We start from the raw sequence: 7,504 nt of genomic DNA on the forward strand, positions 1-7,504 counted from the left end.
TCATGTGGGAGTAAATACATCTATTTCCTGATGACAGCATTTTTAAAGCAGACAAATGTCGTTTCAAATTTGGGCAAAAGACATGTAATGAATTCTTGGAGGATCAGGAGGTTTGGACCCGTGGAAGCTTCAGCTCCCTGGGTGTTACCCTAAGCTATGCCTAACTGGTCTGCCTAACTGGAATTTACATTTTCCCCACCTTGCCATTGTGCCTACTTCACTGAACAAAAGGGGCCACTGTGTAAAAGCCTTTAAGATGTATCTTCTAGGCTTGGACAGACATTACTTACCTGTTGTTGTGGCATGACAAAAAGTTTGAGGCCACAGTTATATTTTTGTCCTGCCAAAAAAAAAAAAAAAAAAAGCGCTAATCAAACTCCAAAATGGCAAATCACAGCAAAAAAGATGCTGTTTAAAACAGCAGTTTCAGTGTTATAGGAAGTTTTTCTGTGACAAATGTAATGGGTGGGCAGGTATTCCTGTTCACCTCCAAGGGAAAGTGAGTGGCTCCCTGATAGCTGGCCCAGCAACAAGCCATTACACAGTGGGATTGGACAGAGAATGGTTTTGACACTGGGGGCTGCCCCCTGCCCAGGACCTCCTGCAGAACCAGGCAGGGACAGGTAGTGGCAGATTAAGATTTATTGGACCCATGGGCTCCAGAGGGGAAAGGGGCCCCTTCCCCTCCTGCTGCTGCTGCTGCTGCCAAGGTTGTGGTAGGCCTCTGTGCCCCATGGACTGGGGTGGTGCTGAGGGGGGTGCTTTAACTACCCCAAAATTCACCTTAGCCCCCCCATAGTCTCCCCTCCCAGTGCTGCCCACCCGCCCTGCACAGCTGAGCTTCCAAAGGTGCGGCACTCTTGGCAGGGGTGATGCCAGCCTCTTCCCAGTGGTGGGGCTGGGCCAGGGCTGGGCTTGGAGCTGGTAGGCATGGGTTGGGCTCAGCTGTGTAGGGTGGGTGGGCAGCAGTGGCACTGGGAGGGGTGGCTACAGGGGAGTTGAGGTGAATTTTGAGGTGGCTATAGCCCCCTCAAGCCCCCAGCCCAGCCCCAACCAAACCCCGCCACTGGGAAAAGATTGGTGCCACCCCTGCCCATGGAGGAGGCTGGGTGAACCTGGCTGGGCTGGGGGCAGGGTGGCACATGCCCACTGCTCCTTCCCCACCCTCCACAGCCCTCCCCTGGCCACAGCCAGAGTGGAGTGGAGCTGAGCGGGATGACAGAGGATGACTCTCAACCCTGCTGCCTTTGCCCTGGGGGCCATGTGCCCCCTGCCCAGCTGGCAGAAGGCACACCTCGCAACTCCGACTGCTGCTGGGCAGGCAGGGAGTACACCACCAGCATGGGGGCCCTGGGGCAAAGGCACCAGGGTGGAGAGCCCCAAGTGCACAGCAAGGATTCTGCATCTGCTCCACGCACAAATCTGGGGGGCACATGCCCCCCCATGTCTCCCTCAGTGGGGTGTGCTTCAGCAGGGAGCATCCCCTCCCACTCCCTCTTCTCCCCACACCGGACAAGCCTCCTGTAGCTCCATCCCACTCTCCACCCTGGCCCCAGGTCCCATGCATTGCCTTGGTTGGGCAGTAGCTCCAGCCCCTGCCCCACACCCTCCCCCACTGTGGGGGTCTCAAGCTCCGCCCCCATACCCCTTCCCCTTATACACTCACCTGCAGAGAGCTGCTCTCCACACTGTGGATGTGTTCTGGGCTGTGTGTATGTGGGCAACTGCACACAGGCATTCAGCACTCCCTGCGTCTCGCTCCCAGCAGCCCCTGCACAGGGAAACCCGCTGTTTCCCACAGGAACCCAGGCACCTGGGGGCCCCGATGGCAGGGCCCCCTGGGCCCTTGTGTTAATCCACCTATGGGAAGGAGTGGGAAGGGCTCTGCCTGTGTGGCGTGACCAGCAGAGTTCCAGCTCCGCTAGTTGTGCAGCTGCCCCCTGCCCAGTGGTCTGGCTTTAGAACAGGACCCTACTGTGCTGCCTGAGCAGGGCTCTTGCCCTGCTCTGGCCATCACAGTGAAAAGCCCAGACCCCCTGGCTAGAGCCCTAGAGCACTGACAAGAGCCACTTTCTGGGCACAGGCCCCAGTGGGAACAAGCCCAGTTCCTGTGGGGTTGGGAAGGCAGGAAGGTAACAATTAGAGCTGCTGCTCCACATAAGACCCAGAAAAAGCCATTCTTCTTATAGGGGCCATGACAGCTCTTCCCATTGCCACAGCCCTTCCAGGAAGAGCTATTCTGTAGCTAGATGAAGGGAGAAGGGGGGCTCCTCCATCCATCCATAAGCCTTGAAGACTAGCAAGAGCCCAAATATTTAATTTAAACATCCCACCTTGTGTCCCTGGGCTAACAGATTCCAGCTGCAGTTTATCTGACATTTCTTACATCTTCTTACATGATCTGGACCATGGGGATTTTGTTCTGGGGTAAGCAAAGGGGCAGCGTAGATTCTTGTTCATACCTGGTTTGGGGATAGAATGGCAGCATTTTGGATTTGTGGACTGAATGCAACTGACAGTTCTGAACAAAGTAAACTAAGGCATTTTTGTCCTTTGTCCAACTCACCCCATGCCACATACCATGCTGTGCCTTCACATGCCATGCTGTGCCTCTGTGTGCCATGCCTTATGCGTGCAAACTGGTATAGTGGGTAGGCTACCAAGGGAAGGCTAGAAACAGGAACTGGGGGACCCAGAGTCAGACAGTGGGAAAGGAGCTCGAGTCCAAGTTTCCAAATCTGATGGGGTATTCCAGGGGCAGAATTCAAGTCACAGGCTAAGTCAGCTCCTGAATCAGGGATCAATTTACTAATCCCAAGGACAAATTGCAGAGTCCAAGTCACAGGCTGAGTCATGGTCTTGGAGTCAGGTACAAAGTTACTAAAGCTGATTGTTGCTCCCAAAAGTCAGAGTCCAGGAGCAGAGCTGAACAGGGTCATAAACTATAGAGAACTAAAGAGCACAAGTATCAGAGATGGGGGTTTTGTTGTTGTTTGTTTATTTTTATTACAAAAGTATCAAACTTGCATTCTTTCTTTCACATGATTCTTCAACTGCTGAACGCAGGCTGAAGACATCTACCCCACCCCTCCTTCCCCTACCCTCCCATTCCATTCCATTCCAGATCCCTCCGCCCTATCCCTCAACTACTTCAAGCACAGTAGGTGAACTCTTCGTAGTCTTGCTCATATTCATCTACTACCATGTACCCTTGTGAGTATTCTTCTACTTGCTGTCCCTCTCAGCTTATTTTTAAAACCCACCTCCTCCCATGACACTACAAGGACTCTCATCCAACATGATAAAAGCCATAATACAGTAATAAAACTGATGTAAAGCCTTTCTCTGTGTGCCCAAAACCAAGTCTCTTACAAAGAGTGACACAAAATGATACAAAAACTTGGAAACAATCATCTATAAAATTTCCTTTCCATCAGGAACTCAATACATCAATGTGAACATGGGTCCATAAAACGTTCTTTCTGTTACGGCAACTTTAGATACAGCCCTGCTGTATAAAATCCTCTGTGTCAGATCTCCCAGTCCTTCACTTCCCATTTTCTGTTGACGTCCTCGTCATCCATTCCTTCCCAGTCTCAGTTCACTCAATCTGAATCACTGAGAAAGTCAGGTTCTTCAAAAGAGGGACGGAGGCTTCTCAGTGTCCATGATGCCATTTGAAAACACAGTCAGTGTCTGTAAAAAGTCCTCTTCTGGCCCCTTCAGTACCAGCCTGTATAAAAAGGCCCACCGCACCAAGGCCCCTGCCCCAACAGAGTGTAGCAACAGGTACGCACCTCTTGCAGCCCCAGCAGAGCCTGCTCAGTTGCCAGCTCCTGCAAGCAAAACAGGCCCAACTGCAGCTACCACCCCCGCTCTCCAAGACAAAACGTAAAGTGTTTGTTGTGGGAGACTCCATCCTGAGGGGGACTGAGAGGGCAACCTGCTGCCCTGACTCCTTAGCCCGGGAAGTCTGCTGCTTCCCAGGGGCCCGGATCCGAGACACTGCAGAGAAGATCCCTAAGCTCCTCCAGCCCACAGACCACTATCCCATTCTCCTTATTCATGTGGGCACCAATGACACTGCTTGGAGCCCTCTCAGCCGGGTCATGAGGTGCTACAGGGATTTGGGAGCGGGGCTAAAGGGTCTGGGGGCACAGGTGGTGTTCTCTTCGATCCACCCAGTCTTGGGCTATGGGCTGAGGAGTGAGAGGAGGAGCCACATAGTGAACCAAAGACTGCAGCGCTGGTGTCATCGGGAAGGCTTTGGCTTCCATGGCCACAGCCCGTTCTTTGGCAAGAGAGGCAGCGAGCTGCTGGGAAGAGATGGCTTCCACCTCTCTCCCCTGGGGAGGAGGCTCTTCTCAGCCAGACTGGCTGACCTGCTCCACTGGGCTTTAAATTAGGCCTGCCAGGAGACAGGGGGACTACCACCACTGCTGGCCTGCTGAGCAACCCTTGCAAAGCCAGCAGGCCAAGGCACTTAAGGGAGCCCATCCCTGCCCCAGCCTTGGTACAATTTTTGGGCAAGGCAAGAGCCCCCGAGGGGACACTTGCCTGCCTGTACACAAATGCCAGGAGCTTGGGGAATAAACAGGAGGAGCTTGATCTCCTGCTTAACGCAAATAATTACGATGTCATAGGGATAACCGAGACCTGGTGGGACTCCACCCATGACTGGACCATGGGTATAGATGGCTATAGCCTGTACAGGAGGGATCGTGTAGATAAAAGGGGCGGGGGTGTAGCTCTCTATGTTAAGGAAAGCTACGTGTCCCTGCAAGCTGATGTTGGTGACCAGGATGGACGACTGGAGACCCTCTGGGTTAAAATCCATGGGGAACACGGCACAGGGGACACAACGGTGGAAGTCTACTACAGACCTCCCACCCAAAGTCAAGAGCTTGACCAGCAGTTCGCCCGGGAACTGGCTGAGGCCGCATGCTCCAGGACCATAGATGTCATGGGTGACTTCAATTACCCGGACATCTCGTGAGAGGATCACTCAGCAAAATCCAAGTGGTCGCAAAGCTTCCTCTCGTGCATGGATGACTTCTACCTGACTCAAGAAGTCTACGGGCCAGTGAGAGGTAAAGCGCTGCTCAACCTGGTACTGGCTACTGGGGATGACCTAATTGGTGACCTAGTGATTGATGGGAAGCTGGGTGACAGCGACCACGAGCTGATCACCTTCACCATCCGCCGTAAAGCTGGCCAGTCAGTCAGCAACACAGAAGTCCTTGACTTCAGAAAAGCTGACTTTGACAAGCTCAGGAGGCTTGTCAGTGAGGCCCTCAGGGACCATGACCCCAGGGAGAGGGGACTTCAAGAACAGTGATTGCTTCTCGAGGGAGTGATCCTCAAATGCACAAGCTAAGTCTATTCCATCTTGGAGGAAAGGTAGCAAGAGGGCACAGCAGCACCCCTGGCTCTCCAGGGATCTAGCAGACCTCCTGAGGATAAAAAGAAAGACCTACAAAGGATGGAGAATGGGATTCACCTCCAAGGAGGATTATTCTGCACTGGTCCGGTCCTGCAGGGAGCCAACCAGGAAAGCCAAGGCTGCAACTGAACTACAACTAGCTTCAGGCATCAAGGACAATAAAAAGTCCTTTTTCAGATATGTGGGGAACCGGAGGAAAAGCAAGGGCAACATTGGACCCCTGCTGAACCAGACAGGGCAACTGACAACTGGTGCCCAGGAAAGAGACAACCTATTAAATGGGTACTTTGCGTTGGTCTTTCATCAGTCCCATGGGTCGCCCATGCCCACTATGGGACAGGGAGGTCCGGGTGAGGGAGATCCCCTGCCCTCCATTAATGCTGACCTTGGGAAGGAACACCTTGAGAAGCTGGATACCTTCAAGTCAGCCGGCCCTGACAATCTACACCCCAAGGTACTCAAGGAGCTGGCAAGCATCATAGCCCAGCCCCCGGCACGGATCTTTGAAAACTCCTGGCGCTCTGGTGTAGTGCCTGAAGACTGGAAGAAGGCCAATGTGGTGTCTATCTTCAAGAAAGGGAGGAAAGTGGACCTGGCTAAGTATAGGCCCATCAGCCTGACTTCTATCCCGGGGAAGATCTTAGAAAAGTTTATTAAAGAAGCCATTCTTAATGGACTGGCCAATGCCAACATCCTGAGGGATAGCCAGTACGGGTTTGTTGCAGGTAGGTCTTGCTTGCCCAATCTCATTTCCTTCTACGACCAGGTGACCTATCACCTGGACAAGGGAGAAGAGATTGATGTCATATATCTTGACTTCAAAAAAGCCTTTGATCTGGTGTCCCATGATCACTTCTTGGCGAAACTGGCCAATTGTGGCCTTGGCTCCACCATGATCTGCTGGCTGGGAAATTGGCTCTCAGGTCGGACCCAGAGGGTTGTAATTAACAGAAGTCAATCGTCGTGGTGTCCTGTGACCAGTGGGGTCCCCCAAGGCTCTGTCCTTCGACCCATATTGTTCAACATCTTCATTAATGATGTGGACATTGGAGTCAGAAGCGGACTGGCCGCGTTCACCAATGACACCAAACTTCGGGGCAAAGCTTCCACACCTGAAGACAGGCGGGCAATCCAGGATGACCTGGACAGGCTCAGCAAATGGGTGGATGAGAACCTGATGGTGTTTCATAATTTCATAGTTGGTAGGGTCGGAAGGGACCTGAGCAGATCATCAAGTCTGACCCCCTGTCATGGCAGGAAAAAGTAGTGGGGTCAAATGACCCCAGCAAGGTGTTTGTCCAGCCTCCTCTTAAAGACCCCCAGGGTAGGAGCCAGCACTACTTTGCTTGGAAGTTGGTTCCAGATCCTAGCCACCCTCACAGTGAAGTAGCGCTTCTTAATGTCTAGTCTAAATCTACCCTCTGCCAGCTTGTGACAGTTATTTCTAGTCACTCCTGGTAGTGCTTGGGGGAACAGGGACTCCGCCAATGCCTGCTGGTCCCCTCTGACTAGTTTGTAACAGGCCACTAGATCCCCTCTCAGCCTTCTCTTGTGAAGGCTGAACAGGTTCAGGTCCCTGAGCCTCTCCTTGTATGGCCTGTCCTGCTGCCCCCTGATCATGTGAGTGGCCCTCCTCTGGACCCTCTCCATGTTGTCCACGTCCCTCCTGAAGTGCAGCACCCAGAACTGGAAGCAGTACTCCAGCTGTGGTCTGACCAATGTCACATAGAGGGGGAGGATCACCTCCGTGGACCTACTTGAGATGCATCTGTGGATGCATGACAAGGTGCGGTTGGCCTTCCTGACCGCGCTCCACACTGTCCACCCATGTTCATTTTGACATCAATAATGACTCCTAGATCCTTTTCTGCCTCTGCACTGACAAGAAGGGAGTTCCCCAGCCTGTAGGTATGCTGCTGGTTCTTCCTCCCCAGGTGCAGCACCTTGCACTTATCAGTGTTGAAACCCATCCTGTTCTCATCCGCCCACTCCTGTAACCTGTCCAGGTCCGATTGCAGCCTATTCCTCCCTTCTAGAATGCTCACTTCTCCCCACATCTTA

The sequence above is a fragment of the Crocodylus siamensis genome, chromosome 11 (genome assembly GCF_052110815.1).
Source record: "Crocodylus siamensis isolate JL-2025a chromosome 11, ASM5211081v1, whole genome shotgun sequence".
Classification (NCBI taxonomy): Eukaryota; Metazoa; Chordata; order Crocodylia; family Crocodylidae; genus Crocodylus; species Crocodylus siamensis.